The sequence below is a fragment of the Xyrauchen texanus genome, chromosome 38 (genome assembly GCF_025860055.1).
Source record: "Xyrauchen texanus isolate HMW12.3.18 chromosome 38, RBS_HiC_50CHRs, whole genome shotgun sequence".
In the NCBI taxonomy this organism is placed as follows: Eukaryota; Metazoa; Chordata; class Actinopteri; order Cypriniformes; family Catostomidae; genus Xyrauchen; species Xyrauchen texanus.
This window is the reverse complement of record NC_068313.1, coordinates 28,821,194-28,837,269: the sequence shown is the minus strand read 5'-3', so window position 1 is coordinate 28,837,269 and position 16,076 is coordinate 28,821,194. Positions and strand designations below refer to the sequence as shown.

General features: G+C 37.1%; 1 protein-coding gene across 1 annotated transcript in view; it reads left to right on the top strand.

The window, feature by feature from the left end:
* LOC127631541 (neurobeachin-like) overlaps nt 1-16,076 on the top strand; it is a 351,059-nt gene that overhangs the window by 1,049 nt on the left and 333,934 nt on the right. The gene's annotated exons all lie outside the window — the stretch shown is intronic.

Here is a 16,076-nt window from a genome sequence, read left to right as displayed (position 1 = left end):
GATTTGCTCGCTGAATGACAGAATATGTTTGTCTTTGAAAACAGTAGTGTGTAATCTAAAGTTTTCTTAAGGTTTATGAAAGTGACATCATTTCACAAACTTTCATAAAGTATTTGTAAGTGTGTTCAATTTGTGCATGTCTGTTTTTCTTTTCTCTGATGGTGTAAATCATTGTCTGAATTAACAGGCTATGGGTTTTTGCATGGCTTGCAGTTTTGTTGGTAAATTTCACTAGTAAAGTAATACTTCACTCAAAAATGAAAATTCTTTCATCATTTACTCACCCTTATGCTGTTCCAAACCTGTGTGACTTTCTTTCTTCACAACACAAAAGATGATGATAGGTATCATGTAAGGCATGAGTAGCCTCAGACACCTCAACCCGATCTCATGAAAAGTTGTACAAATTAGTACGAGGTGGCTAAATCATATGAAATCAGACAAGGTTGTGCGTATGAATTCATATTATTTGTTGATGTGCAAATCCCTGGATGTTTAATACAAAAGTAAGAGAAAGTTTCACGTGCAAGACGTTGTTTTTTAATTTTATGCCCTTACCCAAACCCCATATCTAAACCTAAGCGTATAGAGTCCCAAAGCACAATTTTAAGTGGGATGAGTATGTTATGAATGACAGAAGAATGTAATTGTCACGTTGTCTTGTCAATCCATTACTGAAGTATATCAAAGCCAATATAACTGATATCGATATCGATACCAAAACCTCTATTAAAAGGATATTTTCCTGATGTCTTGAGGATAATACTAGGAATTTTAGCCATTTAACATTAGATTTAAAAGCATTTTTTTGTATTATTTTATACTCATAAACTCCAAAACATCAAACATATTTTTTTGTTTATCATTTATTAACAACAGAACATATTCAATCGTTTAGCAGATTTTAAATTTTAAATACATATTTCATTAAATGTTTATCAAATGAGTGCTTTCTGCTACTACTTGGAGATGGTTTAAAATAAAATCGTGTTAAAAGCTGAAATTCTTGAAAGAAATGTTGGCATTATGTAGTATCTTAAAAAAATAAGCTGTGACACAATTTTGTTTTAAAATACTATTAATATTTGAAAAACTTTTGCCCTCAAAATCATATAAAAATAAAATAAAATAAATGAGAACATTTTGTTTTTAATCAAATGAGCATTGTCTGGATTGAGCGGAAGGAGAAATTTATCCAATAAAATATTTTTTGCTTATATAATAATTTTTTCCACTTTGAGTCTAGTGAAACGCAACAGTTAAAATAATAATATAACTAGTTTAGTAAAAATGTGTAGTGTCTATATCTTTATGTGAGGATCGATCCTCTCAATACAACATGAGTATCGGAATTTTCAGTACTTTACGTTCGATTTGACCCTCCCAACTAAATATCTCCTTTTGTTTCGATTGAGGCAAAGAGAGTAAAACAGGTTCAAAACAACATGAGGGTGAGTGAATGATGACAGAATTTTAATGAACAATATTCGTTTAAGTTAATGATCCATTTGCTGAGTGTGCCCCAAAAAAAATTGTATCAGAAGACAAGGGTGTTTAAACTGGTAAAACATTACTTATTTCGTAACTTTGTTTTTTCTAAAAAAAAATTCTCTGTGCGATTCTTGGGTAATAAAGCCTGAGTAATGAGCTGTCAGATAAACTAACTAACCTGCTTGAAAGAATAACCAAATTAAGACTTGTATTTTCCTGTGCACCATAATCAGTAAACTTGATTGATTTGTCAGTCACAGATGCTTTTGGTCTGATAACATATTGACCACTTGCACTGCAGTTTTTGATGTTAAATGCTTTCTTCTACCCCAGGTTAACATGCAGAGAGAACTATAAGTAAGCCATATTCCCCAAAAAGTGTTAACAATGTGGCTCTGTGGCATGTTTGTTTGAGCATCCTGCCCAGCCTGAACCAGCAACATTGGCTCAAACAATGGCTTGAGTTTGGGACTGGAAAATCTGTTTAGCTGACTAATGGCACACTCACTGGAAAATGGTCATTATTTTTCAATTCCGGTTGGTGACACTATGATGCAGAAATGACACTTTGGCTTTAAGAATCTACAACCCCAAAGTTTGGACAGTATGAAAAATGCTAATAAAAACAAAAATGAGGGATTTTTAAATTACATTCATCCTTTGCTATGTTGAAAGCACAACAACTACACATTATATGTTTTAACCAGTGAATTGTTTTTACTTTTCTTTTTAATGCACTGTAATTTCAAATCAGATTATTGCAACATGCTCCAGAAAAGTTGGGACAGTCGAGTGTTTTCCACTGTGAAACTTAATATTATTTTTTAAATAACACTTATTGCTTTTGGGCACTGAAGACACAAGTTTGATAAGTTTAGAAAGTGGAATGTTCCCACTTTCATCCATTATGTAGGTCTTTAGCTGCACAATTGTATGGGGTTTTCGTTGCCGTATGGTGTGCTTCATAATGCGCCAAATATTCTCAATTGGAGACAGGTCAGAACTGCAAGCAGGACAATCTAACACCCGCACTCTCTGCTCACTCAGCCATGCATGTGCAATCTGGGCAGTATGTGTTTTCCTGCTGGAAAATGCATGGACATCCCTGGGAAAGATATTGCTGGATGGCAGTATATGTTGCTCCAACATTCTTACATATCTTTATGCATCCATGATGGTATTGAACATTCTCACAGATGTGTGAGTTACCCATGCCATGGACACTGACACACCCCTGGCCCATACAGACACTGGCTTTTGGACCTGCAGCGGCGAGTGGTGTTGACTAACATAGGTTTTCTAAAGTAATCCCAAGCCCATGTTCATGATATCCATTACAGATGAATGCCGTTTTAAGACAGTGATATCTGAGGGATCAGAGATCACTTACTTTCAGAAGTGGTTATCGTCTTGCCCTATACGCACCAAGATTTGACCAGATTCCTTGAATCTTTTAAATATAATGTGCACTGTAGAGGGTGAAATGCACAAAATCCTTCCAATTTTTCTTTGGGGAACATTGTTCTGAAAGTACTGGATTATTTGCTGAAGCATCTCTTGGCAATAAAAAATAGGAGTGGTGGTGGCGTAGTGGACTAAAGCACATCACTGGTAATCAGAAGGTCGCTGGTTCGATCCCACACAGCCACCACCATTGTGTCCTTGAGCAAGACACTTAATCCAAGTTGCTCCGGGGATTGTCCCTGTAATATCTGACTCCAATTTTATATTAATCTGACTCCAATTTAAACTGAACCTCTATTTAACATCTAAGCTCTAATTGATTTCTGATCATTCTTTTAGTGTAATAATTTTAAGTTATTGATAACTCTGAATCATCCTAACCTTCATTAACCTTTCATTCAGGTCCCGATAGTCACTCAGAGTCAAATGCTGGCCGATTAATTGCATATATCTCACGGACACAAAATCGCCAGTCCCGTTCATAGTCAGCGGTTGCAGTGTTTACTAATATCATCTGGTTTGGCCTTCTAATGCTTGCTCATAACCAGATGATAGTTTTAATTAGTCACATTTCATACAACTTGCTAAGACGGTGATAAGCCTATTCATAAGCTCCTGTAATGATCATTATCCTGGACATAAGTTTGCGGTAACTCAAAAAGTGGTAAATGATTTTGGATAAATACAGAATAAATCAAAACTTAAAAATGTATATGCCAGGAAGGATTTAAAACATAAGTTACAAAATCAATCAAATCCAATTTCACTCATGATCAGAATAAACAAACGTTTCTAAAAATAAAAGACAAGTCAAAGTAACATACCTTACAATAGAAAGTGACATACTGCAATTGTGCGCAAGATCTGACTACAGATCTCGCAGAGTTCTTTGACTTTTACCGGAAATAGCGCCTTTTGGGCTTAGACATTCTGCTGCCAGCCTTACAGCATCATATAGCTAATGTGTAGTTGTAGTGCTTTCAATACAGCAAAGAATGAATATAATTTACAAATCACTCCTTTTGTTTTTATTCCCATTTTTCATACTGTCCCATATTTATGGATTTAGGGTTGTAGAAGCAGACAGCTTTTCTTAAACTTGGGATCAGATGTTTCATTTGTCATTGCTGACTGTGTCTCACACAATAGCAGCTTGTGGTGTCAAGGAGACAATGCTGGCAGCTTTTATACATCAGGTCCTGTTCATGAGCCCACAAATGCTGCTGTTTACCGCACACCAGGGTGTATTTCTGATTTGACAGTGGAAAAAGTAATTACTGCACCTCCCGTAGCCACTGTTTGCCAAGGATATTTTAGCAATGATTTACAGTGCGTATTCACACAAACATCTGGCACAGTTATCTGTTTTAGTTGAAGAGTGTATTGTGTACACTACAGTAACTTTTTGTGTTGTAAAGTTTACAGTTTTTGATGTTAAAATACCTAATCCTATCCTACCTACATCCTTTGGTTGTTTTTGTCATGTTTCATCATAGCCCTTGATTTATTCAGTCCAATCACTCTTTTATTAATTAAACACATTAAATGTGTCTTCTCAGCAATCCAGTCCCAGCTCTCCAGTGTGTTTGCCCAGCAAGCCCAAACAGCCTAATAACTCTTACCAGTACAGATCTGACCCTGACTGCAAGAGTGATATTTGCAGTCTCCTTGTTCTTGCTCCAGAGATTAATTACCACCCATTATATCACAGTGGGATGCAACAAGTTTAGGCCAGGAAGATGTGTTACTGCCCTTGGCGTATCAGGGCAAAGGTATTGCTGTAGTGTCCTGTGACTCTGAGTGACCTTCGATAATCTCTCTCAACCCATTTGTCTCTGAGTTTGTGTTCAGCAGAAGAAAGAATGTCATACACTTGGATGGCATGAGGGTGAGGAAATGAGAGTTTTTTGGGGAACTATTCTTTTAAGCTAGTGAAAAAAAACATCCACAGTGCCCACAGTTGAAGAAACACCCAGCTAAACTACAGTGCTTTAAACGTTGTGCATTTCATTTATCATAATTGCAATAATCCTGTCATTGAAGTAACACCATTTTTCTTGCAGGGGTCTCAAAAATGCAAAAAATTCTCGATTAAGAATTGATTGCTAGAGTATCTAGTGGGCAATGTTTCAGAGTTGTGTAATGGAATTGATCCCACTAGATTTACTTTCACTGTTTTGACCGAGGCAGCAGACTCATTTCACTTTATCGTACCATTAAATCTGATTCAAAGGACTTTGTCAAGACTAATGCATAATGTACTTTCAACACACCTTAAATCTTGCATACCAGATTTGCAGAGAGTCTTTGTGAAAGCTACTCTGCCATTCCAGAAGGCATCTCTTGTTTTGGACAGGATGTTGTGTTAGAGCAGGATCAGGAAATGGGGCCATCAGTCAGTCAGGTAAAACACCTAGGCTTGACTGGCAAGCTGGACCTAATCTAACTGAATGGAACTTGGCACACATTGGAAATTCAAACCAATAAAAATGTCAATCCTAATCATTCCCCCCTCTCTCTATTGTTTGTAACATTTGGACTGTTCCATTGAGGGATGTGCTATGCCCCTTATTTTCTTTTTGATCCGATACCAAGGTAAATAATCAAGGTCAACACTGATATTGATACTGATACCTGGTAATTTTGTGGTTTTTGAGGATATAATGGTTGATTAACCATTTCAAATTATATTTGAAATCCATCAAACTGCATTTAAAAATTAATTAGACTTTAACTGTAAACTACTTTTTACTGACTTTTATTTGTATTTATTAACAGAAAAAAGAAAATAAATAAAAACAGTAGATTGAAAGTTTTGCTGCTGAAATCATATGGTTACCGAAAATCGAAGCTCTTCCCCCAGTGGCCGAAGCTGGAAGTGTTGTTCAGCGTTTGGGCATGTGTGAGCTTCAGTATTTGATTAACCCCTGTATATATAAATGTTTGATGGGGGATGGAGCTTGTCAGTAATTCGGCTAATTGGGGTTGATTTCAAGGTACATGAACTTTTAGATTTCCTGTGTGATCTTATAATATACATTTTCAATATTCAGTGAAATTCAGTTGTGGCCAAAAATATTGTCACCCTTGGTTAATATGAGCAAAGAAGGCTGTGAAAAAAAAAAATCTGCATTGTTTATACTTTTGATCTTTCATTACAAAAAAAATAAATAAAAAAAATTCACAAAAATCTAACCTTTAATTGAAATAAAATATCCCATTATTAAATAAATATTTTTCTCCAAAATGCATTGGCCATAATTATTGGCCTTTTATTCAATACTTTTTGCAACCTCAAATCTTATAATGCCTAATGAGGTTGGAGAACATATGTCAAGGGATCTGAGACATTCCTCCATACAGTATCTCTACAGATCCTACAAATTCAGAGGTCCATGTTGGTGGACTCTCCTCTTCAGTTCACCCCACAAATCTTCTATGGGGTTAAGGTCAGGGGACTGGGATGGCCATGGAAGAACCTTGATTTTGTGGTCAGTGAACCATTTTTGTGTTCATTTTGATGTTTGTTTTGGATCATTGTCCTGCTGGAAGATCCAGCCAGGACCCATTGTAAGCTTTCTGGCAGGGGCAGCCAGGTTTTTATTTTTTTATCTGTTGGTATTTGATAGAGTCCGTGAAGCCATGTCTCCATACAAGATGTCCAGGACCTCTTGCAGAAAAACAGACCCACAACATTAAAGATCCAGCACCACATTTAACCATGGGCATAGGGTACTCCATCTTTGTGTGCCAAACCCATCTCTTGTGTTTGCTGCCAAAAACCAATTTTTTTTTTCATCTGACTAGGGCTAAAATGATTAGTCACTTTATCAACAACGTCGACAAAAAAACATTGTTGACAAAAATTGTATTTGACAAATAGTCATTTGATCTCATTTAACGTAGCATGAGATCACATTAAACTCGAATGATGACGCGTGAGAGCAGGACTGCAGTTCGCGCCTGACTCAGGAGAGGAAGAATTACACAGCTCACAGTCCACATGCACTCTAAACTTTCCAAACAGCTTCAGATGATGTGGATTGCAAAGTATGAGGGAATTATAATGCAAAAATTCAAAATAAGTAAATACAGAAGCACTCTCATTGTGGAAAGAGTGGAGCCAGAGCTGCCGCTCCGCTAAAGCAAAACTTGCGTGTCGAGCATCTTTAAAGGAAACACCCTGGCGTTTCATCTTAAATGCGTCACAGCTTTCAAATAATAAGTTAAAATAATACGGATGCAGATCATGTAAATAACCACAAACTCCAAAACTGGTTAATTTCTTTAGCGGTCAGCGCATCTTCTATGAGCTGTGCGAATCTCCCGATCTAAGGGAGAGAGATTGAAACTGCATCCGGCTGAGGCACACTCTGTTGCTTGGACGCTCATCCTTCAAACGCACACGCTTAATGCAGCTAGATTATAATGTGATGACTCGCAACTTATTGAATCATAATATATGTGTCACTGTGTATTTCATATCATGAAGAAAATTGGCAATACGCAGCTTTATTAATAAGAGAGTTTGTTTTATTGTGAATTAAAGATGGATTGAAGTAAACAGAAGGTGAGAGAGGTTGTCTTCAACCCATTATACACCTTTAAAAAAATATGTTTTTGTTTTGGCTTATTTTCCAATATAAATATCTAAAACTCCTTTAAAACAATGTACATTTTCTTTAGCAGCTATACTGCAGAAGAACATTTCTGAGAATGTTGAATATAATATTAAAAGTACAAATATTTAAAGGTGCAGTATGTAAGATTCAGAAACCCTTGTTATTAATGACACCTGTGGCCGTTAAATGAACTGCAGCCAGCTAACTGTTGCTCGTTCTCACGTTCGTGCACACACTCCATAGGGATGCGTCATTTATTTCAAAACATGAATGTTTCCATTAAGTCAAAACAACAGCATAAGACATGGCACTTACCTGCTCAGATGACATGTTTTTGGATATCCGTCTTTTCCTTTCTTTCGTTGTTTATTTGTCCTTTTATTTGCTCTGTATCCATGTGTACACGGTGCCTCGAACCACATTCATCCACGCTGAGGAGCACAGCCGAAGCACAACCAAAACAATGTTCTTCCGCAAGACGCATGCAGTTTTATTTTTTAACCGCAAACGTTACAAAGTGTAGCTTTAATAATGAGATATTTCCCCTCTTTCAGTTGTTTTACTTCAATTAAAGGTTAGATTTTTGTGATATTTTTTTATGAAAGATCAAAAGGATAAACAATGCAGATTTGTTTTCCACAGCCTTCTTTACTTATATTTACCAAGGTTGCAAATATTTTTGGAAACCACTGTATATATATAGATATATATATCAATAGTGATCCACTCACAGGGTATCAAAAAGTGTCCATTATGTGGAGGAAACAGATAGAGAGCATTAACCATTAAAATGCTTGTAGACACTTACTAAACTATACACTTTAATATCATCTATAGATACTAATACAGCAGCACTAGTTAAACAATGGGGAAAAGATCTCAATATCAACACCGATGAGGAATGTTGGAAAAAAAGTTTGCAGAAATACTTTTATCTTAATTACAAACACAAATATCCAGTTAATTCAGTATAAAATCGTGCACAGAACACACATAACACAGCACAAGATGGTTAAAATGGGACTAGTAACTTCTGACAGATGTACTAACTCCAATTTAAACACACCAGACACTTACCTTCATGCACTCTGGTTTCTTGAAAATTACTATATCTATGACTTTTAGGTGACACATCTCAAATTAACCCCCCTCTTGAACATTCAACTCTTCTGCTCATATCTCTAGCTATCGCCAAGAAAACAATATTACTCAATTGGAAAAATAAAAACCAAATATCAATTACACAATGGCTACATCTATCAAGGGACCATAATATTAAAGAGAAAAATACATCAGCAATTACGAATCAATTAATACAGTCTTTAGCCCACTGCTCACACCCTTAAATATTGATTAAAACTAGCTGGTGAGTTGATGCCTCAATCAAGTTCTATAGTACATAAATACAAATAATATATAAATAATAACTGAGTATTATATAATATACTGTTCTACATTTATTTGTAGATTGATGTCATTTATAAATATTTTAATGTTCTATATGCTATACTTAAATAAATTTTCTATACTCTATATGTATAATTTGCATGTAATTGTTATCGTTATTGCTATTATTGTTATTGTTGGTTGTGGTATTGATTTTTATATTATTACAGAAAAAATTGTCCTCCTTCCTTCTCCGTTTCCTTATAAAATCTAATTCCAAAAACATTATAAATATTTTATTAGCTGTCGAGGTCTGGTGGTGGGTGTGATTGGCACGTCTTATCGGCATGGGCATTACCAGTTAAGTTTTTGGTTTGCCTGGCCCCTCCCTTTCCTGCCTCTGACGGAGGCCCCTTCTCTCATTTAACGGGACTATGTCAGAGGGCTGTTGGATGTGGTGTTTCTGGCTGGGGAGCTAACTGGCGCACACCACAGTTGCAGCCACAGATTACAGTCCAAAAAAGGGCAACCAAACAATGATCCGTCAGGTCACAACCAGACCAGGTGAGCTTGGTTTGGAAGTGCTTGTTGTGGTGCCCCAGCATCTTCTGTAGAGGAAGACACAGCGGAGTGCAGAGACTTAATCGCTGGTTGTGGGGCTGGGTTTTTGGTGTGGGATTGGTTTCAGTATCGGGGGGGGTCTGTTGGTTGTTCTTGCCGGCGGTAGTGTAGCGGCTCCCAGACCTAGAGAGTTGTCTATATCGGCAAACACTTTATTGACTGGTCTAAAATGTAATAAAGCTGAGATTAATAATTACTAATAGTAATAATACTAGTATTAATAATACTACTTCAAGTATTTGGGGTCTTATATTGTATCAACCGAGAAAGATGTCGAGAATGGAACCTTCCCCAAACTCAAAACCACCCTGAGATCACCCAGACCGAAAGTGAAGTTTAAGATGCGGCTTTTCAATGCAGCTTGCATATCTGTGCTGCTTTATGGATGTGAGTTTTGGGCGCTCACTGAGGCACTGAAGCACAAACTCGACATCTTCACCAGAAAGTGTTATTGGATCATGCTGGGTATCAATCAAGCTGAAGGTCAGATGACTAATCAAGAACGTTACAAGAAAACTGGCCAAATTCCAATCAGTTCAACTATTAGATCGACACAGCTGCAGTTTATCGGACACTGTCTACGAATGAACAAGTGCGAACCGGCGAACATCTATGCCCTTTACGGAAGTAACATCGAACCCACATGGTAGACAGCACTTTTCATATCGAGAAAAAGTATACAAAGATCTTAAACACTTAGGAAAATAATATCTAATGCAAGAGGTCACCAGATTGGCAGAGGATAGAAAGTTTTGGAAGAGTATTTTCATGCCTAACAAGCCCGCCCGATGATGATGATGATTAATACTACTACTATTATTATTATTACTACTGCTACTACTACTATTATTGTTGTTATTATTATTATTGTTACTAACTTTTATTATAATAACTATGATGGTTTCAAATTGTCTTGATATCACTCAATGAGTTTATATCCATATTTTTTTTTCTCTATTCACGATTATTATTATTATTATTATTAATGATAATATTACTATTATACCACATTAAATGAACCTATTGCTTAAACATATTACTGTACCTATATACACTACTATATGAATACATCTATATATTGTGTTGTTCCTTTTTATTATATATATATATATATAGATTATTACATTGGTCTCTTGTATAAGCTGCTATGTCTTGTTTTGTTGAATAAAAAAAAATGCTTGTGGTTTTAAAATAACTGCAACAGAGAGCCTTTTTAAAGCTAGACTTCAAAAAATCTACTTCATATAACTCTCTGATCCAAGCCAATAGGTTTCCATATTTAATGAGTCCTTTTAATCAAATGTTGGCTCACCATAAGCTCCCAGTTTTAAGATATCTGGAAAATGTTTTATCTGCTCTTCCCTTTAGATTTTAAAGAAAGTTAAGTCATTTTATTATGCATTAAAATTACAAATCTACTACATATAGGGGAAGATATCTCACACTGTCTCAGCACAACTTGATTTAAAATTATTGTCAGTGCAGTATGTAAAGATATATGCATAGTTGCTTGTAAAGATCTGATTCTAATTCTGAATGGTTCATTAATATCACAGGAACATGGCAAGCTCTTGCAGTAATTAATGAGGGACATTTTACATTTATAACTGTGCCACACCAGAGACTATTTATCAGAGAAGGGCCACTTCTATTCAAATGAATGGGAGAAATTGGAATGCAACAACCGAGGAGCTCTAGCGCTCAACGGTCAACAGATTTAGAAAGGAAGTCCTGCCTTACAGGTAAATTACCTAAAATCAATTAGGAATAAGTTGAACAATAAATAGAATGAAAAGACAAATGTGTGCACAGAGAATTGTCAACTTACAAAAGTTGATCTTGTTTAGTTTTGTTCTTGAAAATGGAGAGACTGTATTACATTTATTTGATGTGTAGATTATAATTGTGCTTACTTTGAAACCATCACTTTATTGGCTACAGTCTTGGAAACAATTCCCATCCTTATGCAGAATACGTCAGACTTTTTATTTAATTGCAGTTTATTATTAATATTAAAAAATGTGTCTACCAAGTAATATATAGAGTTCATAAGCCTAACTGTAGGCTATTTGTAGTTGCCCAAAATCGTAGCATATTGGCGCGTTAATATAGGAGTGGTGGTGGCGTAGTGGGCTAAAGCACATAACTGGTAATCAGAAGGTTGCTGTTTCGATCCCCACAGCCACCACCATTGTGTCCTTGAGCAAGTCCATGTTGCTCCGGGGGGATTGTCCCTGTAATAAGTGCACTGTAAGACGCTTTGGATAAAAAGTGTCTGCCAAATGCATAAATAAATAAATAAAATAAATAAAAATGTGTGTTTGCAGTCCTTTTACTGCACTTCAAACATGGCACATTCAATTAGAATTTGAGTTGGAACTATCAGTTTTAAAAATTCACTTATTGCCCACTGCAGTACATCGCTAAAACTTCTAGGTTACGTATGTAACCTCCATTCCCTGATGGAGGGAACGAGACGTTGTGTCAAAGAAGCGACTCTAGGGGTTTCTCTTGAGTGCCGAATATACCTCTGATATATGAAAAAAGACCAATGAGAAGTTGGCAGACAGAATTTGCATACCCTGCCCCCTGACATATGGGTATAAAGGTGGGGAAATGCGTCTGTTTCATTCAGGATTTTTCTGAGGAGCCAGAAATGGTCCGGCCACAACAGTGGCTCGGCTCAGCGACGTGGCCGGACGTAACCTACGTAACCTAGACGTTCCCCGTCTGTCGCTCACTTCAATGTTGTGTCAAGAAGCGACACTAGGGGTCCAATTTAAATCACGCCATGCGCTGAGCCATGTACGTGTACTGCTGACACAGGAGCGGCCAGGTACTTGACGTGCCAAAACGACCAGCTGTATCAGACTGCATGTACCCTTCCCCAATGCCCCATAAAGACTTCGGAACCCTTATAGTTACCCTAGACCGGGGAACAAGGTGACGCTTGCCAAACTGTAAACGAGCTGAGCCTAGCCGGGCCTCTTTTCTCTCTATGTTTCTCACATAGAGCGAAATGGCTGGGGCCCTTACACGCATTGTGCAGTTTCCTAATCTTTTAAGGGGAAAAGACCCTGAGAAGACCACACCCGTCCAGAGAGGGGGAGGTAAAAGTAACGAAATACACAACATGGGCTTTTAGGTCACATGTGGGAAGTGTCGCGGTGGTAGAGGGAGTAGTTGTTACAGACATGGCGACCGGGGGGCAGCGGGAACTGCCCAAGGGAGACGCGGGTCCACTCGTAAGGAGACCGTACCGGTGAAAATACACACAGGAGGAATGTCCATGTAGGAGCCGTAACCTGTGGAGCACCTATTCCAGTAAAGGGTAGATTTGAGTACCCGCAGTGGATTGGGTCGGCCAAATTCTGTCTGCCAACTTCTCATTGAGGTATATTCACCGCTCAAGAGAGACCCCTAGTGTCGCTTCTTCGACACAACGTTGAAGTGAGAAACAGACGGGGAACTGGTATTTTTAAAGTGAGTTTGACAGAGCTGCATTGCCACCAAGTGCAAGCTCAGTGAAAGTATGTTGGGTTGCAACTCATAATAGACACTTTTTCCTTTTCCAATCATGTCAGGCTTGTATTACATCCTGAGGTTTTGTTGGGCAAAAGTGACAGTTGCTTCACAATTGGACTATAATCAGTGTGTCAGCCTGTTCTGTTAATACACTCTGCTTCCATTTACCCATTACAGAGAACACAGAGGTATTGTGAGAACAGTGGAAAACATTCTCAGAAACACTCTGTGGTGAAAGCTCACATGAAATTGTAAAATGAAACAGGGGTTGGTCAAGGGAATCATTCCATTTTCTTTCTGAACTCGTGAAACCTCACGTTGCTGCTTCTAATACACTTCACCAGTGCAATTCAAATATAGAGCCATTCAGAGAATCAATCAATGACAAATATCCATCGTATAAGCACAAGCGAACGCAAGAGTTCACCCATGTTCTCAATTTTGTGCTACAAGTCTGAGTATTGCCAATTTGCCTTATCTAGGCTAATTAGGAATGACTCTGTCTTTAATCTCCCAATGCCACAAATACTGAAATGAAAGCTGTTAGGAAGATAAGTCCCTAAAAAGCAAGACAATTTGACCCATTAGGTAGTTTACATTGCTTGGAAATTGTTCAGGCTAATGTGAAAAGTAGCCTAATTGTGCTGTCTTTAACAATTGCCTCTGTCTCGTATCCATGCAAATTTTCTTTACCCAAGTGTCATATGTTAGCAGAATACAATTAAATTGCAAAATAATAATAATAATAAAATAAACCTGAAGTGTGTAATTTCTGCACCACTAGTATCACCAAAGGGAATTGCAAAAATAATGATTGTTTACTGATTGTTGAACTTTATAGTAATATGTGCATCTTAAAATGGGATTAAGTATTTCAGCATAAAAAAACCACACATTTCAGCTTTAAATACTTCTAATATACCGGTGTTTTCAAGCCTTATGACTTGTAAATTGAACTTACCTGTACATTGTGATAGAAGCTACTGTTCTGGTTATTTGCTGTTCATCTAACATATTAATCTGAAAGAGTTGACTTCCACTGTGACCATGCCATTTTTGAGACAATTTTTCATGTGTGATATGAAATATAGCGCTTTCATGTTCACTGTTGTCTTTTGTTTTTATGTTGAAGTTTAGTTTAGTTCCTGTTTGGTTTTGTAGTCCTTTTGTAGTTTCATTTTATGATTGGTTTTCCCCTGATTGTTTCTCCTTCCCTGATGTTTTCCCCAGGTGTTCCTCATTCCCTTGTTTGTTCCTTTTGTGTATGTAAGCCCTTTAGTTTCCTTGTTACCCTTGTTAGTTCTTGCATGTGTAACTATGCCCTGTGCTAGGTTTCCTTTGTTTTTCCTCTGTGAGGCAGGCAGTGAGGCCTAAATGCAGCTTTTATTAATAAAAACAGGGAAAACTCAGGACAAAGGAAAAAAACAAAGGAAACCTAGCACAGGGCATAGTAACACATGCAAGAACTAACAAGGGTAACAAGGAAACTAAAGGGCTTACATACACAAAAGGAACAAACAAGTGAATGAGGAACACCTCGGGAAAACATCAGGGAAGGAGAAACAATCAGGGGAAAACCAATCATAAAATGAAACTACAAAAGGACTACAAAACCAAACAGGAACTAAACTAAACTTCAACATAAAAGCACAAAAATAAAAGAAAACAGTGAACATGACAAGCGCTTGGTCAAAGTTGTTTGTAAATTGTTTAAAATTTTGCTTGTAAAATCAAACATAATCACTATTGCTCATACTTTATGATGGGAATTTGAACAAAGCCCATAGGCTTAAATAAAAGGAGTCACTCGAACCATATCTCGGGATGAGAAAATCATAGAGACTTAGGGATGAACTCTTTTGACTCATGTATGCAACCACATCGACAGTATGTAACCACTAGCAACCACATAGAACACCACATAGCAATCCCCTAGCTACCTCCCAGCACACCATAGTAACCACCAAGCAAGGCTCTAGAAACCACCCAGAACACTATAATTACCACCTCACAATGCCCGATCTACCTCCCAGAACACCCTTGCAACCACCTATAGTGCCCTATGAAATCAGTTTTTTCCCAATTCCATTAATTTTCTTCTCAAATTCTGTGTTTTCCATTTGATCTTTTCTTTATTATGTGTTTTAAACTTTATTTCAATGAAATAAAAGTAGTTTAATCAAAACAATAACAGAATAAGTACTTTTCAATTGACCATTGCACAATTTTTATCAATTAAAGGGCTTCTCTACAGTTCCTCACGTCACAATTCAAAACACATCATTGGATGTAAATGTGATCTGGCCTCAATGCTAAATGGATATGCGTCCATTCATTATTTCTGCTATAGTGAATCTGGGCCAAGCTTTTAACAAATTATCTCTCTCTTCTAAAATGTAATATTAATATCTAATATACAGTTCTGTTAGTCCTTGATGGTGCTACTTGCTTACTTGCTACTTGCCACACGATTCTGATGAAATGTATGCTGTGACTCCCCTCTCTGTCCCAGATTAAATATCAGTTTTAAACCCAAATTCATAAATGGGCTGTGTGGAATTGGCTAGAGCAGCTGATTTTTGGAGGTCAGACAAGCTTACTGCCAGAAAGCTGGTAATGAGTTCAAGGTTTGTTCCTGCTGCCCCACTGAGCCGCTTGCGTTCAAGGATTAGCAGCTCCCCTGGTTGCCGATAAAAAGTAAATACCTGGAGTAAGCCTGAAAACCTACGGCACCAGGCATTCATTAGATTTAAAGAGCTGTTTATGTGACTGCAGCAACAGTAGCATATGAATGGACTGAACGTTTAATTGCATTTTCAGTAGCAGCTGCATATGAAAGTTCATTATTAATTTATTATTTTTCTCTTTGACATAATTTGTATTAATGCCCTTTAGGACTGCAAGTAATGATTATTTTGATAATCGACTAATCTAATGATTATTAGACTATTTGGGCAGTTATTGCAA